The sequence below is a fragment of the Bidens hawaiensis genome, unplaced genomic scaffold (assembly GCF_021521415.1).
Source record: "Bidens hawaiensis isolate Kalapana, Puna unplaced genomic scaffold, B.hawaiensis_p1.1 tig00027541_1, whole genome shotgun sequence".
NCBI lineage: Eukaryota > Viridiplantae > Streptophyta > Magnoliopsida > Asterales > Asteraceae > Bidens > Bidens hawaiensis.
The window spans coordinates 268,594-296,172 of NW_027494459.1; the positions used below are offsets into that span (position 1 = coordinate 268,594).

Below are 27,579 nucleotides of genomic sequence, written 5' to 3' on the forward strand. Positions count from 1 at the left end.
ACATGTCATTTACATTAAGTCACAAGGCACCATTAATTGATCATGTTAGTTATATCATAGTTATGATATAAGTGACATATCAGTATTAATTTTGAATGATTGATAAAACAAACGATCATGTTAGTTCTCATATAAGTGACATGCCAATATTATTAACCATAAAGTAATAATTGATCACGTTATATTTGCGATATAAATGACATGCCAGTATTAATTATCGTACGGTTGATAAAACAAACCAATCATGTTATTTATCATATAAGTGACATGTCAGTACTAACTATAACATAACAACAACACGTTAAGTATACACAAAGCTTAAATTTTACATATTATATACCATTATTTACAGTAACACGTACATCGAATGCATCAATCACTTGCACTCGCTGCTTACTCGATTGTACCCAAACTATAACTACCTTAGGGCAACCAGCTGAGCTTCATTTGCTAGACTACACACACAAAAGCTACAAACTGCCCCCCCAAAAAGTATGTAATTAACAAAAACCACAAAAGAATTAAGAAAACTAAAATTAACCCTCCGCCAAAATATGTTTAACAAGACTCGCCGCGGACGTACTGCCGCCATCCCTCCGGCCGAGTCTTGCCGGTAAATCCTACTTGTCACGCTTGCGTCGCCAAATCCTTGGCGGAAATGAATGTTCCGTGAAACCCGTATGGAACCCGGGACGGGAGCTTCACCGTCGCCTCTAATTCCATAGTCATTGCATTAACGATTTGTAACTCTGACTTCCATGTTTTTTCGTCATGGACGAAAGCCAAAATATGGCCGTCGTCTTCTTTCATTTCTTCCCCTGGATTTCCATCACGGGGAAGAAAAATATTTCTCATCCCCATAAATAAACTTTTTAGTCTCCCCAGTCGAAAGATCAACTTTCGCAAACCCCGAGACCTTGGGCCACGGCTCGGCGATCGCAAGGTACGTGAATTTTGATTTTCGACCGAGGAGGTTTTTATTAACCATCCCGGCTTCCAAGTTAACGTCGTTTTCAGGCGAAATTATCGCCCGACGAGTCGACTTCCCGGTTTTCAAATTTAGCCGAATTTCCGACAACACTCTTTAATTCCTCGTTACATTCGTTAAAAATCGAGACGGCTGGAGTCATGCACGACCCGATCACGACCAACTCGTCCGTTTCGGGTTCCTCCCACGCGTTCCACAAATGAAAACAAAAACAATCCGGAACCTCGACCAATTTTATACCCGACCCGTTTTTGGCGTACTTATCAAGCACCCCGAACCGCGACACCTTCTCTTTATCGTACACCACGGGCGACCCGCCCGTAACCATTTCCGACATCTTAAACACCACTTGATGGTCCGGGACCACCACGAAATTTTCGGTTATCGCGAAATCATGAACCATGGTCGGTTTTTCCAAATCGATCGCGATGTCTTTCGATTTCGCCCCTTCGGGCGAAAACCGAAAATATTTTAAATAAGGCTTTTTAATGACGTCATAACTTAAAGCAAACAGCTCAAACCTTCCCGCGGTTTTTAAATCGCCCGTTCCCGTGACCCGCACGTGGTACGGTAAATCGTCCTCGGACATCGCCAACAACCGGTTATTAAAATAAACCAAACCCGCGTTCGCCACACCGATCCCTTGGGTATGATCGATCAACCCGCACAACCCGCGCGCGTAAAATAATAATAATTTCGCAATCCCGGGGTGCCCGTGTAACTCCCCAATCGCCTTCGGGAACACCAATGGCTCGTTCCTGAACGAGCCGCTCGTTCTTGAACGAGCCGTTGGGTCTCCGTGAACCGACACGCGTAACTAACGGATCCGTTATCGAACTTAACGGAATAAATCATTCCGTCTCCGTCAAACAAATGATGCCCGGATGTCGGTTCGAATAACGGGTTCGCTCCGTTTCGTAAATAAACACCGTTAATATACTCCGGCAATGTTCCGGTCACCGGCAAGTCTTTCCGAACCGGCTGCTCCGGCACCGGCGAGAAGTTTCCGGCGATCTGCACGTTAGGATCCGCCGTTCTCGGCAAATTATGCAACTTTTCCCGCGCTTTCAACCCGTCTTCGATTGAATCCAATGCCATTTCTGCAAGCCTCTGGAAAAAGCTCCAATTTTTCTGTACACGTGAACTCGCCGGAGCTTCAATTACCGCCGGAGACGACTTAATCGCCGGCGTTTGCTTCGGAATTTGAATAATAGACGGCGTCTGAAGCGCTGAGACTACCGAATTCGAGCAATTGAACGAATTTGATCTGGGTTTCGTACGGGATGAAACAGGGAACTGGGGTTTGGGATTGGACCAAATTGGGGGTGAAATTGGGCAATTGGAAGAAGAGATATGATCGTAATGGGGTGAATTGAAGTGGGTATTGATTGGATTGTGAGGATTTTGAAGAACAGAGGAGTTAGGGTTTTGTGTGTGAGAGTGAGTGTGTGTTGAATTGGGGGAGAAAGTGTGGGTTTAAATAGTGGTGGAGTGTGACCACGTGTTGGATGGTGAAGAAAAGATAGTTGTAAGTATTACTATTGACGATTATTATGCTTTTGGAGGCAGGTAGGCACAACAATTTTGGTTTATCAAGTATATTCTTTTCTTTTCTTTATATACTTTTATTATATATATTTATTTAACGTGCTTAATATTAAAAGGTATAGAGACATACATGAAGATGAAACTAACTTTATTATTGTAGCCTTGTCTTTTTTTTCATTTAAATAAATCATGTATAGTTTAATAACATTACAAGCTTTAAGTGCAAGGCTGTTTGTTGTGGTGGCTTTATAACGCCCAAACACCACGCTGGTATGAGAGGTACATCGGTTTAAAACTCAAAACCGGTTTAGGTTAAAACTGATTCGGTTTGGTTAACAAAAGTCAAAGCCAGTTTATGATCGGTTTCGGTTCTGGTTGAAAACAGTTTCTTACCATGATACAATCAGTTTTGGTTCGGGGTTTGAACGGTTTCAGCTCGGCTAACCGGTTTTGGTGGAGAATATTACAAATCGGTTCCAAACCTGCGGTTTCAATTGGTTCCAAACTGGTTTCTACATAATTGGCTTCGGTTCGGTTTTCGGGTTGGTTCGGTTAACCGGTTTATTTGTCCACCTCTACTGGCATGGTGTTTCTAGATTTTGTATTGGAGTAGATTTATGGTTGACGATATTGGGTTAACGGTGGAAGAGCTTGATGGGGCAACGTTAAGGAGGGTGGCTGATGTGGAGAGGGTATAGCGTGACGATGTTATATCAGAACGACCAGCCTTAGAATAATAAAAAGAAAAATCAATTTTAAGTATAGAGCGTTTACGATAATCATCTAGTATGAAAGAGAAAGAGATGTGGCTATGAAGGTGTTTTATGTATCGTTTTTTAACGTTCAGAGCTCGTTATCAGTAAACTTACGGGACTCATTAATGCTCATACTAATCAATGATATCAGGTAAATAACAGTTTCTGCTTAACAGGTAGGCTTAAAGCGATTATTGTAAAAAAAAAACCCATCAAAACTAGATTCAAAGTTGAAATCTCTATCAGATTTGGTGATTACAGATGCTCTTATGAAAACTAATTCACACACAAAAAATAAAGTTGGAAACTATTTATCATCACCATATATCTATTGTGTTGTGATTCATGAACAAGTTTTGGTGAGCTCTATTATTTTCTCTTTTCTCAATTACTAGTTAATAACTTCATTTATTCATGTTACAAATTACGCTCAAGAACCTTATATGCTCATATAGGATGCGGTTTGATATTTAAATTCATTGTCAGAAATTAGAAACGGAAAAATTATCATACATGCTGGAAAGAAAGAATGTCAAAGGAAATCGATTACGCTATAATAACAAACAATAGAAGGGATAAAATTACCTTAACAAAACCTTATTTGCATAAACATGAATAAGATTTTTAAAACATAGCAAAATATGAAAACAATAAAATTATTGAAGAGGTATGTACCCGCCTCAACACCGAGCGAGGCGGGTCAACCCACAAGATATAGACAAGAGGCTTGAAATCAAGACATTATGAAGGCACAAAGCCAAAACCTATGCGCATGGCGCATATCACATATGCTCATGCATCACATGCTCAGGCATCACATATGCTCACGCGTATCACATGCTCACGTACCATATATGCTCACGCATATCACATCTGCGCGTGACGCATTCGCGCGTGACGCATATCACATGCTCACGCATATCACATCTGCGCATGAAACATCTGCGCGTGAGAATAAAGAAAAGACCTCGCGGATCCTCGGGATAGGCGCATATCACACATGCACATAATCAACCTCGTCCTTATCCAAATCAGGATAAGGACAACCTTGATTGTGCACGTCAGACAACCTTCCAGAAGGTATCTTTTTAAGGAATAAGAATATGCTGATGTTGACAGCTGCCAATGAAAGGTGGACAACTCAGCAAAACCCATGTGCTACCACGTGATTGCACATGGGTCAGGTAAAATACCTGGGTCAGAGAATAATCAATGAAAGAGCACCAGGTGTCCCAAGGACACGTGGCGCAAAGCAATAGGAGGAGGCCAAAAGGGCCCTAATTGGGTCTGAGCCCAATCATTGGAAACCCTAGCACTATAAATACCACATCAACTCCACAAGGAGAGGTATCATATCATACTCAGCAATATTAAGCAATACACTCCAATTCCTTACTCTCAGATTATTATCTTCTCCTACAAATTCTTATTCTCACACCGGAGGGTTACCCCAAAGAGGACCCCTCTGTCCCTTTCTGAGGGGTAAGTTTACGGTGCTGTTCATTTTGTAGGTGGAAGAATCCAGATCCTAGAGAACCATCGGTGAAATAGCATAATCACACCCGAGGAAAGTTGATCGTCTACCAGTGAGTCGATCCGCGTTAACGAGTCTTAACTCTAAAACGTCAGGGCCTTAGCCCAATAATATGAGCCTTAGCTCAGGGCCTTAGCCCAATAATGTGAGCCTTAGCTCAAATCACTCACAACATCCATCCTACATGCTGCGCAGCCTGACCATAAAAATACCTAAGCACAACTAAGGCAAAGCAAATGCCAAAACATAGTTGTTAAGGTCTCAGGTCGAGGTCGCGCATGAAATTGTAATGGATATCTGAGTAACACATACTGACACGTAAAGGCTAAAAAACTCATAATTCCCTATAATAAATGCGCGATAACGTCGCGCAAAAGAGGAATAATGAAACGCCAAGGCACGTGTCAACATAATCAAGATATGGCAAAATCACTTACAATATGACAAGGATTAAGTATAATAATTTCCTTACAACCTTGTTCTTATTTCAACGTGCAAGCATATCTTATATTCAACAAGCAAACATGCAATATAAAGAGATGAATGGGGAATGCGCAATATGCGAATAAGGGAAAAACAAAATTTCATTCCAAAGCATTGAAATTTACAAGTTTACAAGATGATGAGATACAAACTACAAATAAAAAAAAACATGAAGGGTTTCTCAAGTCTCCACGTCGACGTCAGCCTCTTCATCGTCCTCATCACCGCCCTCAGCATCTGGCGCAGCCCGCTCCTCGTCATCTCCAAACTGACCATAGTCAAGATGTTCGTCCTGAATGGAGTCGCCTTCTATCACAATAGTGTCAGGAGCGGGTCCTTTGGCCACGCCAGAGCCGCTAGCAGGGGCAGCATTCCCCGCGCCATCATCGCCGCCATCAGCCCCTTAGCACTCGTCAAGTAATTTCTTTAGCGCGCCGAGATCGGGCTGGTCTGCGAGCGCGGATATCTGCAAATCATAAGGAAAAATATGAGTACAAAAAGACTAGGAAAATAAGTCAAGGTAAACTCATTAAGGTTAAAATACCTGCGCAAGGATGAGAATGGGAGTATTCAAATACTTCTCCCCCATCTCGGCCATGTCCGCGCAGACAACGTCGAGCTGATAAGGGTAGTCGGATGGGTTCTTCTTCAGCACGCTATATTCACAACCATCCTTGAACCCTTCAGCTCGACCCACCAAGCGCGAGGCAGCGTTGCAATCCATCACAAGGGTCTGAAACTCGTCTGAGTATTTCATCACGTAAGCGCAACGAGTCATACCCTGTGAGATTAGCCATTGGCGATCCTGCGCGAAGGAAGAAACAGACGTCTCAAGAGCAGGAATCTGAGAGTTTAACAACTCAACAGTTTCCTTAGTCTGTTTCAGCTCCTCTCTGTCGGACGCTGCTGCCGCCAAGGCCTCTTCCCTTTCCGCTCGCGCAGCATCAAGTGCTTCCTGGCTATACGCTGCCGTCGCCAAGGCTTCATTTTTCTCTGCCCGCGCGGCCGCAAGCTCCTTCTTCAGGCGCGCAACCTCACTCTCCAAAGATGATTTGTCAGTTATAGACTGGACAAGAGCTTGGTCACGCGCCTCCGCGTCCAGCTCCAAGTCGCGCACTCTACGCGCGTACTTGGCCGCGTCCGCCTGTAGCTTCTCCCGCGCAGCCTGTAGCTCATGCCCGCGCTTCACGAAGGCGGTGTTGGCACTTGCTCTGTTCTCGCTGAGCTCTGCTTGGAGTTTCTCAGCTCTCTCTCGAGCATCAGAAAGATTCCAAGCAGACACTTTAGCCTCTTGCTTGGCTTCCGCAAGAGCATCACGTACCTTTACGTAATCATAGCGAAGCTCTTGGGAGGCAGCAAAGAAAGCCGACCCAGCAAACAGATGATCGTTGAGCAAGTCCTCGCGAGCGCGGTCCTCCTGAAACCTCCTTTCAGCTGGAGGCACAGAATGAGCCCAGAAGTCCTCACACACACCCATGGACTGAAATGAGCTGTCCTCAGTAATATTCCATCTCGGGCGGTAAATGTGATCGGCTTCCTGCAAACACAAAGTAATGATCTAAGTCATCAAAACACTAATATGGAAGTCCGCGCAGCGGAGCAAAAACGAACCTATACCTGCGGGGATGAAGCAGAAAAGTCAGCGCCAGCCCCACGAGAAGACTGCGCCGCGAAATCTCGTGGCGCTGCAGGGCTGGCGCGGCCGCTGTCGGAGCCTTCAACTTGAACCTCCTCATCCTCCTCTGAAACAGGCCTTTTCTCCTGCGACCTAGAAGAACCAAAATCAGTCTCGCGAGGAGGGCTGCGCGCAGGAGGAGGTGAGGGAGGTCTCGACGCCGCCAGGTCGGCGCGTAAAACGGCCTCCTGCTCCTTAGTAATCCCGATGAGGGGAGATTCAGCGCTTGCAGGAGCAGGAGCAGAACAAACGGCGCTGGCACCGGCGCCAGCAGTGCCGCCAGCAGCTTGTACGCCAGCAATGACTCCTATGAAAAAATCAACAAAAAAAATGGTTCTGACTTGATCTAAAAAGAGAAAAGTCAGAAAATAAAAGTGCAACACATACCTTGGCGCACCGCCATTCGCGAGTTAAACATCGCCATGAAGTCCATTCTCCCCCTTTTTGGGGGTAAAACAGGGGACTTCGAAGCGACCTCCGGCGCAGCCTCGGCACCTTGTTGCGCCTGAGGTTGATCCACCAAGGTCGCCGGCTCTACAAACATTTGAGTGAGCAAAGATTCATTAATAATTCTATCAGAATCGCGCTCATAAAACCATAAAGTATAAATAAAGTATACCTGTCGAAAAGGAAACAGCAGGCGCAGCGCCGCTTCCCTTTTCTGCCGCGCGAAGGGAGGAGGTGGCGGCACCATACCTCGTGTGGACAGGAGGTCTGCCCACATTTTGAGGCAGGGAAGCCAAGGAAAACTTGGAGGTAAACTCTTGGGTTTTCTCAAGTCTCCTCGCCTGAGTAGGAGGATCCTGAGCAACAGGGGCAACATCTTTCTTCTGTTTCTTACTGGCCCCTGCGCCAGTTTTCCCCTTAGCTTTACGCTTTAGTTGGGGCACCTCAGCCTCCTCCTCCTCCTCCTCTTCCGCGAGCTCCAACTCGTAGTTCTCGAGCGCGTCTTCAATACACGCAACAGAAAGGTTAGCCAAATCTGGTATTATAAAGGCATAAGCATAAGTACAAAGGCTTACCAGGCGCGTCGCTGTCAAAGCGAAATCCCAGATCAACAGGGATGAACATGTCATCGAAGCGATCGGGGAAGCCAACCTCCCCAGCGCCCAGCGCGACGGAACCACCCTCCATATGCTCATCATAGGCGGCGTGGACATACTCCTTGCTGACTGCACAAAACAAAACAAATGATATCAGCAAAACGAATTATATTCGCGCAGAAGTAATGCAATGAGTTAACTTACACAAGCCGTCAACTTGGATAACGGGCTCAGTCGCGCTGTCGGCCCACCTCCTGCTCATACCAACCCCCACCAGAGCCTCCTCGCAAATGTTCTTAGCGGGGGATGGTTCGGCAGTCAACTTTTTAACCCAGGCGCCAGTTGGGTTCTTGAATACACCCACATCCGCGGGCGCAAAAGAGATCGCGCGCATGGTCATGCGGATGGGGATCACACCAGCCCTGATATAGAAAAATCTCTCAGACCAGTCATGAAGGCTCTTGAATGAAACAGTGCAGCACTTGACCTTCTGACTGCGAGGAATAAATGAGAACCAAGAATCTTGGATCTTGGGCTTATAAAAAAACTGAAAGCGCCGAGGGGTGGGCTCCTCGCGCTGAGATTTGCACATGAACTCAAAGTGAGTCATACGCACGAGTCCAAACGGATGGACTTGGGATATATGAATCCCATAAAACCTAAGCAGCGCACCCACAAACCTTGTCATCGGGAGACGAAGGTTGCAGTGGGTGAAAAAATGGCAATAAAGGGATATATAGCCGGTGGGCGGGTCCGCCGCCGTTTGCCCTGCCGCCGGCAGCATGCAGCCATACTCAGGGAGAAAACCCTGAGAGGCGATAAGGCGATAAGACTGCCTCAAAATCCCACTTCTTCACTGCCTTGGTCTTCCCTACCTCCTCCGATAAGGCCTCAGCAGCCCTCTTCCCCTTGCCGGTCTTCTTCAACATAGACATTACTAACGATTTCACACGGCGATTGCTGGGGGAGATTGTGTTGTCTGGGCTATCAGACATACAACAGAGTCAGGCACAAGTTGCTTCTGAAGAACGGAAATCTGAAAGATAGGCACTTAATCGGAATAGAAAGAAAGGAAAGCTCTGAATAAACAACAAGGATGATGAAGGATAAAAACTCTAAGGGCTTGCTTTTATAGGCCCAGGAGAGAGAAAATTTGGTACTGATCGGACTTCACGCGCCTCCACTCGCAGGTGTAAGCCAACGTGAGCGCGACACGTGTCCCTGACACTGTGTGAGGGGACACGAAAAGAAACGATACAGGTGCTGCCAGAGTTCACGCGCCACCACTCGCAGGTACGGACCAACGCGAGCGCGACACGTGTTCCTGACACTATGTGAGGGGACATGAAAGGCAACTGTAGCACCTCGAGCACACGAAAAGTCTGACACGTCTCCATCACTGACGCATGTCAGCAACAACCAACCACGTACAGGGACGATTCGTTTTCAACCAAAAGGATAGAATTTCGCGCAATGATGAGTAATAAGAAGAAAAGACAAACCCTATTAAAAGAGCAAACTATTAAGTCTAATATCTATCTTACCTCGCTCGCGCGAGACAAGACACACATTAGACTGGGGGGGCTTGAAGAGGTATGTACCCGCCTCAACACCGAGCGAGGCGGGTCAACCCACAAGATATAGACAAGAGGCTTGAAATCAAGACATTATGAAGGCACAAAGCCAAAACCTATGCGCATGGCGCATATCACATATGCTCACGCATATCACATATGCTCATGCATCACATGCTCAGGCATCACATATGCTCATGCATCACATATGCTCACGCATCACATATGCTCACGCGTATCACATGCTCACGCACCATATATGCTCACGCATATCACATCTGCGCGTGACGCATTCGCGCGTGACGCATATCACTTGCTCACGCATATCACATCTGCGCATGAAACATCTGCGCGTGAGAATAAAGAGAAGACCTCGCGCATCCTCAGGATAGGCGCATATCACACATGCACATAATCAACCTCGTCCTTATCCAAATCAGGATAAGGACAACCTTGATTGTGCACGTCAGACAACCTTCCAGAAGGTATCTTTTTAAGGAATAAGAATATGCTGATGTTGACAGCTGCCAATGAAAGGTGGACAACTCAGCAAAACCCATGTGCTACCACGTGATTGCACATGGGTCAGGTAAAATACCTGGGTCAGAGAATAATCAATGAAAGAGCACCAGGTGTCCCAAGGACACGTGACGCAAAGCAATTGGAGGAGGCCAAAAGGGCCCTAATTGGGTCTGAGCCCAATCATTGGAAACCCTAGCATTATAAATACCACATCAACTCCACAAGGAGAGGTATCATATCATACTCAGCAATATTAAGCAATACACTCCAATTCCTTACTCTCAGATTATTATATTCTCCTACAAATTCTTATTCTCACACCGGAGGGTTACCCCAAAGAGGACCCCTCTGTCCCTTTCTGAGGGGTAAGTTTACGGTGCTGTTCATTTTGTAGGTGGAAGAATCCAGATCCTAGAGAACCATCGGTGAAATAGCATAATCACACCCGAGGAAAGTTGATCGTCTACCAGTGAGTCGATCCACGTTTCTTCAATTATCATTGAAAGAAACATCATCAAAACAGAATTCGCTCACCTTTGACACATTTGATTGATTATATATGAAATAAAATGATCATGGTAATAATATAGGTGGAGGTGGGTTTTCCTGTTAATGTGAGGAACAAAACCTTATGAAGTTGTTGGATTTGGTTGGATGAGTGAAGTGGAAAAAGGATATAGCCCGGGTGATTATTTTTATTGTTTGGTGGTTTATTTGGAACACTCGTAATGAGGTATTTTTGCCCCTATTATTGATAAAAAACGATTTCTTTTCGATTCCATTGTTCTGGTTTCTTATTTATGGTTTTATTCTTGAATGATTTTAATTTAAATTGAATTTGGTAGCATGGTTAAAAACCCTATTACTTAGTGCGTAATCTTGGTTTTTTCCTCAGGGTTAGAAATTTCTATTCGGGAGAGGGCTGTTTTTTTTCAAGTTGTCTAAAAAAAATAATAAAACAAGGTTCATTTTAATTTAGTAAAAGAAAAAAAAATATATGATCCAACAATGTGTTGAATTACAGCATGATTATTTGGGTCGAGTTAGAATGGCTATCATAGGACTTTTCCAACAATTTTGAAAAAAAAACTTGCAAATATTAATAAAGCATGTACATCTTATCTACGCCACATCATACACTTGTAAAATTTAGCCTGGGTAGAAAAAACTTCATATGGATAACATTACATTAAAGTTGTACACGTAACAATTTGAGAAAAAAAGAATAAAAGTACATTACTTTCTAACTAAAACCTTCAACTCCGTATTTGATTAGGTTGCATATTTTGTTAATACAACGTTTCTAGATACGTGAAGTAAAGATGTATCTTATTACGTTGCATATTTTTAGACAATACAGCGTTTCTAAACCCTTCAAGTATTCTACACACGTGAAGTAAAGGTATATCTAATTAAGTTGCATATTTTTAGACGATGCAACGTTTCTAAATATGTCTAGACTCCAAATAAAAATATGTTATACAAGCAATGTAAATTAATAACTTTTATAGAAAAGTCCAAACTAATGGTCTACTAAGATGAGATTATGGAATAAAGAAAAGGTAAAGAAAAATATGTTTTTTTGTTTGTTTGTTATACACGTCTAAAGCCTAAATTCCGCGTTTTAACCGCTAATCAACTTTATCAAATAAAACCGAAAAACCGGTTCAGTTTCGTCCACCTGTCTCTCATTCCATATTATTTGCATGTTTTGTCACCAATCCCATTTCCAGGAAATAATAAAGTGTGAACACCAATAGTGTCAAAGAATAAGATCATTTTATCTTTACTTTTTATTGATAAGACTAATATACTTTTTATTTCTTTTTAAAACAAAGTAGGTAGCGTGTATCGCTTTATATATTTATTTTTTTTGCCGTCAATTAGATTACTAACACGTTACTGTTCTATTTGATTATCTTTAGAAGAAACCTATTATATTTGAGAAAACTCCTGACCAACCTCGAACCCCTGTTTTTATCCCCCAAACCTCTTTTTTATAAAGAAGTCTATGGGTGTCTTATCTTTATCGTACACAGTTAAACTTCCATCTTTTTAATAAATATTCTTAGAAGTTAATATTTTTATGTGTTAGAATGGAACAACTAGGTTTTAAAAAAAGGGGGCATTTTGGTCCGGATAATGGAATGAGAAGTTTTCTGTGTTTGATTTGGCAACACGGAATGTTTTTTTTCACTCCATTAGGTGTCTGCGTTGCGGGGAATGAGGATTATGACGAATCCGCGGATCGTCTCTTTGTGTTGTGCTGGCCAGGGAGGTCCTCGAGAGTCGTTAAAAATTTGGACCAAATGCGAGAAAAAATTTGGGCCTTAAGTAAAAAGTGTTTTTTTATTGGGATCAATATTATGTTATGTTTTGGGTTGTGCAATTTTATTTTTTATTTTTATAATAAAAATATGCTTAAATGAATTGAATAAGGTTTAAACATTGAGAGTGCACTCAAAAAAATATATAAAAATAATTTTTTTAATAAAAAATCGAGCCTACCAGGGTGATCAGGCCAGGAGTCGTCACCCTCCCAGCCCACCCCCCCCCCCCCCTTCTCAAAGAAGTTTGTGTGTGCGCTCTTCCTCAAGCTGTGTGGCAAGGTATAGCTCAATGGTGTAGGATCCCGCCTATCTACGCGCTTAGAGTAAAAGACCTTTGGAGTTACATAAGTTCTTTTCAGGGTCCAAAAAAAAAGGCAAAGGTGACACATGTGGATATTTTATCCACTTTTTGGCTCTTATGGGAGGCAAGGAATAATCTTGCTTCAACCAATCGCCATTGTTCCTTGTTCAAATCATTGAAGAAATTATGACTCTTGGATATTTGAGGATTCAGTGTGACAATCGTCAATTTCAGGTTAACCCCGTTAACTCAACTCCGTCAATTCAAACTTTAAGATCGTTGAATCTATAACGCATACTTCATTACATTTAAACTAGGGTTTAAATGACGCTTAACACTTACTACATGTGTAGTCTTTCGGGATTTGCACCGAAACGTAAACGAGTTGACGCGAACGATTGATAAATAAACGACAAACGTCAAAACACTAATTATGTGAGTATTATGTGTTAGATATATGTGTGTTACTTGATTGTTATGTGGAAGGTTAAACAAGAAACAAGAACCAACTAGTTTAGGCTAGAGATGTAACACTTGAAAGATTAGGGACTAGAGTGTAACTTGTATTATTATAAATATATCCTTAACTAAACCCTAACCTATTATTATTCTTTCTTCAAAAACCCGATCGGAACAAGCTCCCACCCCACCCTTGGCTGCCGTCACTTCCATACACACATTCAAGCCTTAATCAAGTGTTTAATCCAAGAACTAGGTGCTAGGAAGGTATACTTGATCACCTCTTACCTCTTTGTTGTTTAATTTTGATGTTTAATGGGTTAAGTATAAACCCTAAGGCAGCCGATTTTGTCCATGTATATGAGTAATATGATTGTTGTTATTTGGATAATGAATTGCTAACTAGATTGATGTTGTTGCATGATTCATTGTTGTCTTTGATTTGAGTTAAAACACAAACCCTAATCTTGTATGTATGGTGTAATTGATATGCATGGATAGTAGTTATAGTGTCTAGAGGGTTATATGGATGCATGATAGTTCATAGATTGTTATTATGTTGAGTTTTGATGTGAACAGATTCTGGACAGAATGTATATACGATGTTTAAGTGACTGTAACGAAGTGTAAACGTGAAAATTGATTGAGATTGTGGGTACTGCAGTAAACTAGGTTGAGTCTAGTTTCTATAAAGTATAAATTCGTAATTTTTGGATAAGTGGAAGTATACTTTTATGATTTTACAAAAACGTGATGCAAAGCTGAGCTGTTAGACCTGCTGTTAGGTTATGTTGTAAATGTTATATCTCATGAACTACGAGACCAATTGGGTTGGTTCCACTTCTGGAAGTTGACTCATTGAGTTAGGAACCAAACCCAAGTGGTCTTGCATTTATTGGATTTTTCATTTAATGGGAATTGCAAATAACATTCTGTTGCACATGAATCTGACTGATATGAGTTTGCTGTAATGTTTTGGTCATTATAAGAAAAATATGTGGAATAAAAATAAGATAAAATATGTTCTGGAAACCTAAGATATGTATGCTTCTGTGGTGATTTTTGGTGAATTAATTGAGACGTTATGATCGGTGAACTAGTGCAATCTTTCAAGTAGAAATTCTGTCATAACGAAACTAGCTGCTGAGTTGTGTAGGAATGCATGAAATATGATAGTTTTTGTATAATTGTTGTATTTTGACCAAAATACCCTTGCGGGGAATAGTTGTTAGTTGATTGCCATGAATTGACCAAATTGCCCTTATGGGGAATAATGGTTAGTTAATCTTTGTTTGTTGACCAAAATGCCCTTACGGGAATAATTTGCTAGTAAAGTATGTTATTAGTACGTGACACGAAAGTAATTGCTCACTCATGTATCGTATCACAATTGTACTTGTTTAAGTCACACACAATTCACAAACGAAACACGAAATCTGTTACGTGCATAGGTATTATGTGCCGAGTCTAGAGACTCGTTAAACGTACCGATACTTAGAAAATCTCTTTGTTATTTAGAACGCTAGAGAGTTTCTACGACGCACATCACTTGGTGATCTAGATCGGGATATTCTTCGCAAACAGTGAGTTTCACTTACCCCGCTCTTTGAACTGTTTTCAAACGTTTTTCACTTGGGGGAGATAACATACTCCGATAAACATATTTTCTGAGATAAACGCATATTTAAGATTTTGTTATAAATTATATATCACTTGTAAAGGCTAAGCGGCAAACGTAACATTTGAAGTCCCACACATCGGACCGGTTAATATTTGGAATAGCGAGTCACTGTTGAGTAGTACTACTGGGTTTGACAAACCCCACCCGACGTTAAGCTCAACTGGAGGTTGAGTGGGTGTAATTTTGGCTAACACTTACCATGGTCTGGATTGACCTGGTGACGGGCACTTGATAAACAGTCAGCTTCGGTCGCGAACCACTTAGCGATACTTGTTGTATAGATTAGCTACCTATCGATATATAATTTGACATAACACTATCTGGTAATGCAAAACACTTAAACGTTGTAACGTGGTTACACAACACTTAAACGTCGTAACGGGGTTACGCAACACTTAAACGTCGTAACGAGGTTACGCAAAACACTGAATCGTCGTAACGAAGTTACGCAAAACGCTAAACGATTTATCTTATTTAACTTATGAACTCACCAACCTTGTGTTGACACTTTTAGTATGTTATTCTCAGGTAGCCGAGGCGGGCGCGCGGTTTAGGAGCATGCATTAATTGAAAACATCTTTATTCTGCAAACTTAATTTTAACAGTTACATTTGGTTTTAAGTCGTCCTGCGTGACGCAACTTTTGAATTAAGGTTTTACGCTTCCGCACTTATTTACATTTAAACGTTTTTCTTTGGTTTGATTATAACTAATGATTCCGATCCTGCCAGCTCACACCCTCTGACGGTAAAACTCCGTTAGTGGATTTTGAGGGTGTGACATTCAGAATCACGCAAAAGTTTATATACCTCGTTTTTGTTGGTCATTAAAAAGAAGAACTTAAGCTGGTTGTTCTAGGTTAACCATGTCGGCTTTAACCCTCTCCACATCAGCTACCTACATAACGTCACCCTCATCGATCCATTAAATCATTAACCCAATACAATATGCCTAACGTCAGCTAACACCGCTCCAGGGCGGTGTTTGATGCTAGCAAACCTGCCACCTCACATGTCATGTGTGGTGAACGCGGTAAGCTTAACGCATGACAACCTACAACCCTATTATTTGAAACAATCTCATTTAACAAATTAACAAAACTAATTTTAAAACAGTCACATCGTACCAAAGTGCAAGCATTGAAAATCTGCCAATCAATGATCAAAGAGTAGTAAACTCTTATACTGACAATTAAAGAAAGGGAAATGCCAAAAAAGTGTGTTCAATTTAAATCTCTAATCTGTTTCAAGTACGTGGTCCATATAATATGGATGAAAGAAAACGTCTTATCAAAGCAAGTTGATAACAAATATATATAGTCTCATAAGTGATTTGTTTTATTTTAATATTGAAAAAGAAAAAAAAAAACACTAGAAGTTGGCTTGATAATTAATAATAACTATTTTTGAATTTTAAATTCGTAGTTAGTATTATTAGTTAACAATTATTTTTATTACCAATTTAGAGCTTTTACTCAAAACAAAAATATATTTACTATTACTATTATCTATCTATTATAATAAAGTAATATAACTTGAGATATATGTTCTTGAAAATTCATTATTAGCCAAAATTTTTCACTCAAACTATTTTTCTATTTTTAATAAAAATCTATTTATATCAGTGTAATTAAAACATGTTAATTCATTATTTAATCAAAATAACTACTTACATAAATTATAGAAATTAAAAATATGCGGTTATTATGTCAGTATAATAAAAATATTTATATCTTTAATGAAATCATATCTATCTTTTTTATTAAATCAATTTGTAAACACTTTTCAGTGTATGAGATGAATGAGGTAAAAATTAATGATTGATATTTATAGGTCTAAGAAAATAAAAATAAGAATAAATTATGAATGAATAGCAATTTTATTCTTACGTATTCAGTCAACCTCCATGGATCTATGAAGTTCTCATCCATCTATTCAAATCTGTAATACAAAAGTGTGTTTTAGTAATGCTAATTTTATATATAGTGTTATCTTTTTATGTCATTTATAATGAAATATCTTATCATCTTTTGTTATAATTCGCTATTCCATTAAAAAATATAATTACAACTTATAAAATCACTAGGTGCATCTTTTTCGTGATTATGAAGAAATTGCATGAGAATGCATCACGTATTTGTATGAATATTCAATTAAAAATATAATTTGAACTTATTAAACTATTTAATTTGATAAAATATAAGTTTTTTTTAATTTAACCATTTAATTTCTGTAGTTTAATTATATTTCTTTTAAATTTCCTATATATCACACGAGATCTAAAGCTAGTTACTTAATAATTATTCTTAAATTATTACTACGAGAAACGTTTTTTATTTTGTAGTTATTATAATTACTTAATAACTATTTAACTATTCAAAAATAAACTAGTTTATTTATTTATGTTAAAGTATTCAAAACAAAAATATATTTATTTAGAAACAGATTCTTACCTAACAAAAAGGAGAGATTAACATGAACATATGATAAAGTGATTAGTTGGAAAAATCCAAATTTGTATGCTCAATTGATTAGTTGGATAGATCCAAATTGTGAATCCAGTTTATCATTAATTAAGAACTCATCAAATCGGATTAAAGGTGACCCTAATTTAAATATTATCATGTTAGTTAATAATTTAATACGAATATAAAACATTTGAACAATTAAATAATGGGGAATGTGAAAGTAATGACAACCATAATAATAATAATAATAATAATAATAATAATAATAATAATAATAAACTGTACAAAGGGTCTATGTTTTAAGTTGAAAGTTCACTTTTGATTAGTTATTTTAACAAATTACGTATATGATTTAAAAGCTTGCTCACACACCATGTTTTAAGAAACATTTAAGTTCATATCTAATGTAAGACAAAAAACGTGAGGGGGGGGGGGGGGGGCGGGGGCAGTTGAGACCATATGTATAGTTTGTTAAAAAAATTATTAAAATTAAAATTTTGATTTATAATGACTGTCATATACTTTGGTAATTCAAATTATATAGGACTTTTGTAGTTTTGTTTAACATAATCAACAACTCTTTTTTTTTGGTTAATATTTAATATAGCATACTCTGAAAAGACAATACAAGATAAGAGAATATATATTTTATATTATTGGATAATCAAACTTTATGGTATTTGCCCTTAGGGTGGTGGGGGATGGTGGTGGGTACCACACTTCGGGTAGTTTGTGTATCACGGTAGCAGTATCGCTCACCTCCCACTCCCCCCCCCCCTCTCCCCCAATTTCCTTTCTAGGGTAGCAAATACTGATGATAAAACCGGAAAGAATTAATGATTGTATGTGTGATTGAATAATATGTGATTAGTTGAAAGATTTATCTGTAAACGGAACATCACCCTCTCACCATTTTAGATTTAGTTAAGTAGTTTTAAGTTGTCACCATATGAATAGTTGAAAGATTAGGGTAGTTTGTATATTTAGGGTTGTGTCTCATGCACCCTTAGACATATTATTATGTTTCTAAAATTATTTAGTTAATAGTTATTTTAAAATGATCAATATTCCAATCCCTAATAATAGGGATAAGAATATTACTTTGAAAGCATTGGTGGAAACTTTGCTAATGTCATGGATGATGAATATATAGGAATGAAGAGGGAGTAGCATTATCCAATATTATTTTATATTATTTCAAATAAAGTGGGGGATGATTTGACAAAGATGGTCCTTATTATACAATTTAGATTTCAATCCTTAAATACTTTACTAAAATATTAAACTTTTGTCTAGAAATGATATGCACAGTAAAAATTAAATGAATATATTAATTAAAACCTATAACTTTACAATAATATTTAAAAATATTAGTTAAATCTAAAGCAAGCCTTTTCTAACTCTACTATCATTATAAAATGTTTGTTACAATTATATTGTTTGGTAATACATTCTTCTAGATTGGGAGTTCTTGATTAGATATTTTTATTAAGCAATATCTTAAACTACACATTATATTTATTTAGTGAAAAAAATAAAAAGTTCCATTTATGTAGCACACGTGTTAGCTTTTGAAAGGGATGCGCATTCACTCTACACTACATGCGTGCTCTTACTAGTTACTTTATTATTATTATTATTATTATTATTATTATTATTATTATTATAATAATAATAATAATAATAATAATAATAATAATTATTCACTCGAACATCTATACAATCGATTATGAAATATCCATCACTTAAAACTCTTCACTGATTGCATTAATTATAATGGTTATGAAAATATTTTAACATTATAATCAATTAATCATACTTAAAACAAGTTAAATTGAACACTCTCTTGCACTATTTTCCTTAGTTAATGCCTCCGGTTTCAAGTTTTCTCCCAAATTCTTTATAAACACCATCCAAACAAGAGTTTACTTGTCCCATATTTTCTAATATTGTAAGACCCCAAATTCCGTGATCCTACAGTTGGTAATCACATCCATAATTTCACCAAAAATTTAAAACCAAACGCTTCATTTTATTTAAAACCAGTTCAGAGAAATCTAACAGCGGAAATTCATAAGCATCAAAAATCCCCAAAACCGGGAAAGTACCAAATAATAAACAGTGGGAAAAGTTAAGTATCTAAAATCCCAAAATTGAATATAAAGTGAAGGGTTTGTTTTTTTTAAAGTTCTCGTCTATAAATGCCTTTAACTCCGAGTAGCATCCAACACGTCCCCAGCGGTAACATCCACTTCTTAACCTGAAAATCAATCTAACATACACACAAAGTCAGCTAGAGCTGAGTGAGTTCAAGTTTTCGTAAACAATAATTCATACTTTTATTTCAAAGTTATAGCTCTAAACAGAAGAGAGGATAATAATAAAATAAATAAATTTAGTTCACCAAATAGTACATACATCGTCGAACACACGTACACGGGCCTCTCCACCACGAGTCAAGACTCGAGTAATATATTTGACCCGGACGCGGTAAGACCTAAGCACGTGACACGAGCCTCTCCACCACGAGTCAAACCCGAGTAATATATTTGGCTCGGTCACAGCTTACACATCCAAACACGTGATACGGGCCTCTCCACCATGAGTACAACCCGAGTAATATATTTGACCCGATCACGGTTTAACATACAACGGGCCTCTTCACCACGGGATTTTAAAATCTCGAGTAATATATTTGACACGCCAAAATGATGATCATGCCACACGGGCCTCTCCACCTCGGGATTTGAAAACCCGAGTAATATATTTGACCCGGCCGCAATCACCATGCACGCACACATCAATAAGCCTACTCACATCATTCTTAGTCACAAGGAACTAAATGTCATCACACAACCGTAGGCTATAAGGTAACACATACTCATACATATATATGATCCCAAAATATACCACATCGTAAGTAAGCCATCATTAGTCACAAATGGCTAACTAACATCACTAATCATAGGCCATAGGGTAACACATACACATACATACATACATACATATATATATATATATATATATATATATATATATATATATATAATCCCAAAATATACCATATTACAAGCAAGCCTATGCGCCATAAGGTAATATATAATAATCAGTCCAATACATGAACTAAGTAAATAGGTCTACTCGTATTCAATTACTACCCAGCCTATTAACATCCTTGAGTTTAGACCATAACCAGGTATATAACCTTAAGGAATTTATAACCAAACGAGTCTAAAATGTCTTAAGGCACATAATGTAACTCACACTGGGTTTTCATAGTTGCACAAACATTATCAAAACAATACAATGATCTTCAAATTGTTTTAACGAGTAAAATCTGGTAAAACTGTAATTGAGTGTGTATATCAGCCCAAAACGTAAAAAGAGTTAAAAAGGGGCATCATGAACTCACCTGAAACAAGACACGTATTCACCACGAGCTAGATAATCCCTAAGTAATCCCAAAACTTAAACACCTGCCGGTTTACATACAAACATTATAATGACATCGAAAGGACTCGTTTACCCTACGAGACGTTCTAACATGGTTCGAGTTACCTAAAGCCTCGACCTCATCACACTCAATCATAACAGCCCCCGGGCCTTACATTCACCAACACGGCCCTTAGATACTCCCGGGAATAAAGACTTTCCAATTTACCCCCGGAAGCACTAGGTGACACTAACACGCGCGTCTAAGAGTCGTTTAGGCCATTAACATCCAACTCAGCCCCGTGTGGACCCAATATGATTAAATCATAGCCAACAAGTCCACATGACGCTACACGAGTCAAATGGGTCGATAACACGCAAGTACAACGCACCAACTATTCAATAAACGCAATTGCGCGTTGTACCGACCCGTTTGAGCAACCGACAACCAATTCAGCCCCATAACTTATAAAAATGATTTTTCAACAGCCCGTACATCAAACCAAGTTCCCCCGAGCTGAATTGGTCGTTAATCACTTCAACCCTCGCGTTAAACGCATCAAACTACAATTCTAGTCAACCGAACACTAAAAATCAAACTACAACTAGCTGACCAATCTAACGAACACCAATGAACATGATTTTTAAGTATGATATACTAGACATACCTAGGAAGATTGTGGTGCAAAAAACCTCAGCCGAAACAGCCCTGAAACTGCCCAATTGGACAGCCACCCGGTAACCTAAAACAAGCGGTTTAACGACGAATAAACGAGCCATAAGGATGAATTAAGGTGAAAAAGAGTTGTAGACATCAAATACCGACCTGGAATTGAACGTTTGGAGGCCGGGGTGATGGCTGGTTGCACGAAAATCGAGAAGGGGGGAGGGGGTAGTGGCGCCGATCGGAGGTGGGTGTTGGGGGTTAGGGTTAGATTTTTTTTTATAAAATATATTCTATTAACAATATAATACATTCTGGCCCCTCCACTTTACTAAGGGTTGCACATGTAAGAAAAGTTAAGTAAGATACGCTTACGAGGATGGCAAGGAGCTCTCGGGAGAATGCCGGGTCAAGCCCGGGAGGTGCACACCACACTACAAGGTTAAACCTTTTATCGAAAATTATGGACTTTACAGATATTCTGATTCTTGATTTTCGTATTGTCCATAACTACTTCTTTTCCATCAAAACCTATAAATTACTTATCTAAAAATATCGTATTTACAACAAAACAATATCAAGCATGGGCTAAATATATATAAGCTATGTGCTAATTCGAACACATCAATTCCGAACCATGAAGTCTCAGTTTAACCCTCTTGACATCTATAATTTTTCTATCCTTGGGTGAAGAATTAAACACAGAATGATCTACAAAGAAAATGATACCAAGCATTGTATTGTAACACCCTAAACTTCATAACATCCATTTTAACTACCCTATATTATTAAGCTGGCTTATTTTATATAAAGTTAATTGCAATTTGCATCCATGTTGTCAGCATGGTTTTGTAGGTTGCAACCCTTGTCTTCGACTTTTGGCATCTGACACTCTAAAGGGGATGGCGGCTTGGGCCTTTCTGTCAGTCACCGTTAGTTTAAGTCGTTTAAAAATATTTTAACATGGGGTAACTTAGTAATTTCACCCTAACTTTCAAGACCCTAGCTAAATATCCCCCATGGTCTCCAACTGTTAGGCATTTCAAAACCCTCGTAACTGTCACCCCTCGCCTTCGGGCCTAGGCGTGTGACTCACAGTTGGTACCACTTTTGTCAATTTGTCAAAGTTTGCAGCGGAAAATGTTATTTTAAAATATTTACTCTCATAACATAGGGAATTAAATAGCCTTGTTTGTTTTATGAAATCACTTGTTTAAAAACAAGTTTAATATATATATGCCTCAATACAAAATTAGATGAGCCACCAGCTGTAAACTATGCCTAGTGTTCTTCTATCTCCACTGGCATATCCATCACTATTCCTTACTCCTGGTTACCTGAAAAAAGTTTTAAAATACGTCAGCTGTATGCTGGTGAATACGCTGACTCAATAAAACATTTTCACAATTCGTAATGATACAACACCAATAGTGTTCAACGACTCAGTGGGTCTCAATCCCATCTCATCGGAACTAAACATACGCACAAACCACATAATCGGACTTCACTCGCCCTAGAGACAGTCACTTGCCTCATGGTTAGTATGTTTGTATTGTGCCCACTACAGTACATATATGTAAGGATCCAGACACATGTGTATTTTAGTCTGAGTGTTTAGTACTACCTTGCATCAAAACATTTTAGAGGATTTGAACCAACCCTTATGCAAATATTTCCATAACTCTTTTACATATGGATAACAGTCCATAGTTTTAAAGAGTAAATATCTTTTCAAAATTTACAGTATATAGACGTATTCACGTCATAAAACATTTCACACTATAAAAAGGTTTGGACGTATTCACGTCATAAAACATTTCACACTATAAAAAGGTTTAGACGTATTCACCTTTTGTTGAATTCAAGATTTCTCACCAACAAATGTCTGATCTTTATCTCGGACCTATAGTACGAGAATAACATTCTATAAATAACTAGATTTAAAATCTAGCTATAGGCCTTAAGTCTATTTGCATAACCTTTACTTTGATATTCATTTCATTTATAAAACATTTATATACTACGTTTCTTTATCATGAAGAAAGGTACATATATCACATTTCTTTATTCATAAGAAATATCTTTATAATGAAGAATAATATTTTATTCATAACCTTATCTTATAAAAGCTACATTTCACTTATTATCTGATCAAGGTATAGTCTATACCTCGACTAGGGTCTAAGCCATATAAAATAAAATGATCGGGCAGAACCCCTACCTTGTATGGCTTATCTATTAAATGCTTAAACTTCACGTGGGCAGCGCTTCTACTTGCACGTACTTCTAGACAACGAGCGTATCGGGAATGACGGGATTTTGGCATGAAAACCGAGGTAAAGTGTGTGTGATGTGATGGAGACTTTCTCCCCATGGCTGCCTATTTATAGCCAGAATCTGTGCATCGTCGTGTATCGCGAAGGATTCTTCGCATATCGCGAAGGACAAACATAGCCGCAATTATTATTATATTCCTTCGCGTATCGCGAAGGATTCTTCGCGTATCGCGAAGTTGTTCAGTAGCTTGGCTGAGTCAACCAGTAGACCTGCCATGTGTCAGCACCAGGTGAGATTACGCTAAATTTTCATTTTAGTCCCTGGTTTTTGGTAGCTTGTCATATCTTGATTATAGTTCAAAAATACTAAAGCGGCCCTTATGCGGCTCGCTGCGAGGCGAGCGTGCGAAGTGCCAAGTGCGCCATCAAAACGCCACATTACGCCCAAGTCCGTGTCCGTGTCCTAGTCCGTGTCCGTGTTCGTGCGCGTGCGCGTCGGGTGCTTCACACCCTCCGCTTGGACTAGTGAGAGTGGTTAGCACCATAAGAACATTACCATGGAAAACTCCTTCCTTATAAAGTGTTTTCAACTCTTTTCCACTTTCCATGTGGGATGGAGTTTCCTTACTTATTCTTTTAACATATAATGCTTTCTTTTCTTTCTCTCATTTCTTCTCATTACTTATCTCATAATTATTTTTAGTCCTTTATCTTTATAAACTTGTCAAATTTGGATCAAAATTTTGTGGGTGTTACATCCTCCCCACCTTGAAAAGGATCTCGTCCTCGAGATTCGCTAAAACAGATGTGGATATTTCTTTCTCTTTTCCTATTCTAATTCCCAAGTAAACTCTGGTCCTCTTCGGGAGTTCCACCTTATTTTGACTAACTTTAGCTTTCTGCGTTTAAGTTTCTTAACTTGGAAATCTTCAACTTGTAGAGGTTGTTCTACAAATTTTAGATTTTCGTTGATTTCAACATCCTTTAAAGGCATAGCTAAAGTTTCGTCAGCCAGACACTTTCGTAAGTTGGAAAAATGAAATACATCATGTATGCCTTTCATTTCTTCTGGCAATCATAAGCGATAAGATACAGTACCGATTCGTTCTAATACTTTAAATGGTCCCACAAAACGCGGACTTAATTTTCCTTTCTTGCCGAATCGCACAACACCTTTGCATGGTGAAACTTTTAACAAAACTTTATCGCCTACATGAAATTCTAACGGCTTACGGCGAACATCAACATAATTCTTTTGTCGGTCTCTTGCCATTTTAAGTTGTTCACGGATTTGCAATATCTTATCTGTTGTTTCTTGGACTTTTTCAGGTCCAGACATTTGATTATCTCCAGTTTCAGACAAACACACCGGCGTTCTACATTTCCGTCCATACAATGCTTCAAATGGTGCAGCCTGAATACTCGTGTGATAACCATTATTGTACGAGAATTCCATCAAAGGGAGATGATCATCCCAACTTCCTCCTAGATCAATCACACAAGCTCGGAGCATATCTTCAAGCGTTTGAATTGTTCTCTCACTCTGCCCATCAGTTTGAGGATGATAAGAAGTGCTAAGATTTAATTGAGTTCCTAACGCTTGTTGAATACTTTTACAAAAAATGAGAAGTAAATCTACTATCTCGATCAGATATGATAGATAATAACCCACCATATAATGACACTATGTTTTTCACGTATATCCATGCCAATATATCCATAGAGTAAGATTCATTGATAGGTATGAAATGAGCAGACTTAGTTAACCTATCGATGATGACCCAAATAGCATTATGCTGTCGGGTAGTCCTAGGGAGTTTTGTAATAAAATCCATTGTTATCATCTCCCATTTCCAAACAGGTAGTTCAGGTTGTTGAAGCAAACCTGAAGGTTTTAGATGCTCAGCCTTAACTTGTAAACATGTTAAACATTTGGCTACGAACAGAGCAATATCCTTTTTCATCCCGTTCCACCAGTAGTTAGATTTAAGATTTTGATACATTTTATCACTACCGGGATGCATCATATACTTCGATCGATGAGCTTCACTCATAATCCTTTCACGTAAGTCATCAATCTTTGGTACCCAGATTCTGTTTCCAAGTCTGAGTATGTCATCATCACCTTTGACTAAATAGTCAATTGTACCATTACGCTTTTCTTCGGAGATTTGGTTTTATTCTATTGCTTTCTTTTGAGCCTTCTTGATTTGTTCAATTAAATCTATTTGTAGTTCTAGTCTTAAGGCTCTAACCCTTTTGGGTTTTTCATGTTCTTTGCGACTTAATGCTTCAGCTACTACATTTGCTTTTCCTTCATGATATATGATTTCACAATCATAATTGTTTAAGGTTTCCATCCATCTTCTCTGACGCATGTTAAGTTCTTTCTGATCAAAGATATGCTTTAAACTCTTATGATCAGTGTACACGATAAATTTAACTCCATATAAATAGTGTCTCCATAACTTTAAGGCAAAAATAATGGCACCTAACTCCAAATCATGAGTTGTATAATTCTTTTCGTGTACTTTTAATTGACGAGAAGCATAAGCTATTACTTTGTTTCGTTGCATTAGTACACAACCCATACCTGAATGAGATGTGTCACTATATACAACAAAGTCTTCTGTACCTTCTGGTAAGGCCAGTATACTTGCATTAGTGAGCTTTTGTTTGAGTAAGTCAAATGCTTCTTGTTGCTTGGTTCCCCATTCATACTTAACATTCTTTCGAGTTAAAGAATTTAAGGGAACTGCTATACGGGAGAAATTTTTGATAAATCTTCTATAGTATCCAGCCAAACCTAGAAAACTTCGAACATCGGTTGGTGATTTCGGAATTTCCCATTTAGCTATCGCTTTAATCTTGGCGGGATCTACTTGGATTCCATTTTCATTGATAACATGACCAAGAAATAGTACCTCATGTAGCCAAAATTCACACTTAGATAACTTAGCATACAATTTCTCATTTCGAAGTAGTTCAAGCAAAATCCTGAGATGAACCTTATGATTCTCTTCCGATTTAGAATAAATAAGTATATCGTCGATGAATACGATCACAAATTTATCTAAATATGGCTTACAAATTATGTTCATCATATCCATGAATGCTGCTGGAGCATTTGTAAATCCAAATGGCATAACCGTGAATTCAAAATGTCCATGTCTGGTTCTAAATGCAGTCTTTGGAATGTCTTCTTCTTGGACCTTTAACTGATGATAACCTGAACGTAAATCGATCTTCGAAAAACAACTTGCTCCTTGTAGTTGGTCAAGCAGATCATCGAATTTTGGGAGCGGATACTTATTCTTGATTGTTACTTTCTTTAATAATCGATGCACATTCTCATCAAGCCGTCCTTCTTCTTCACAAATAAGATTGGAGCTCCCTAAGGTGATGAACTTGGTCTTATAAATCCTTTCTGTAACAGTTCATCTAACTGTTTCTTTAATTCTTTCATTTCCGTTGGAGCTAGTCTATACGGGGATTTAGCTATTGGAGCGGTTCCAGGTACTAAGTATATTCTAAATTCAACATCACGCTCCGGTGGTATTCCCGGTAATTCTTCTGGAAAACGTCAGGAAATTCTGAAACAATTGGTACATCTTCCAATTTCTTTTCTTTAGGTTCTTCTGTCACATACACCATGAATGCCAAACAACCTTTATGTAGACATTTATTAGCTTTAATCATCGAGATTAAGCTAACATGACCTCCATCTTTGTCTCCAGCAATTTGAATAGTATTTTCGTTTGTTGCACGAATTTCGATTGCTTTCTTATCACATAAGATACGGGCTTGATTATCGGATAACCAGTCCATACCTAAGACAATATCAAAA

The 27,579-nt window shown here is 38.7% G+C and overlaps 1 pseudogene; it reads right to left on the bottom strand.

Moving 5' to 3' along the window:
• Nucleotides 1-562: 562 nt before the first annotated feature.
• On the bottom strand, nt 563-25,071 carry LOC143575564 (9-cis-epoxycarotenoid dioxygenase NCED2, chloroplastic pseudogene; annotated as a pseudogene).
• Nucleotides 25,072-27,579: the final 2,508 nt, after the last annotated feature.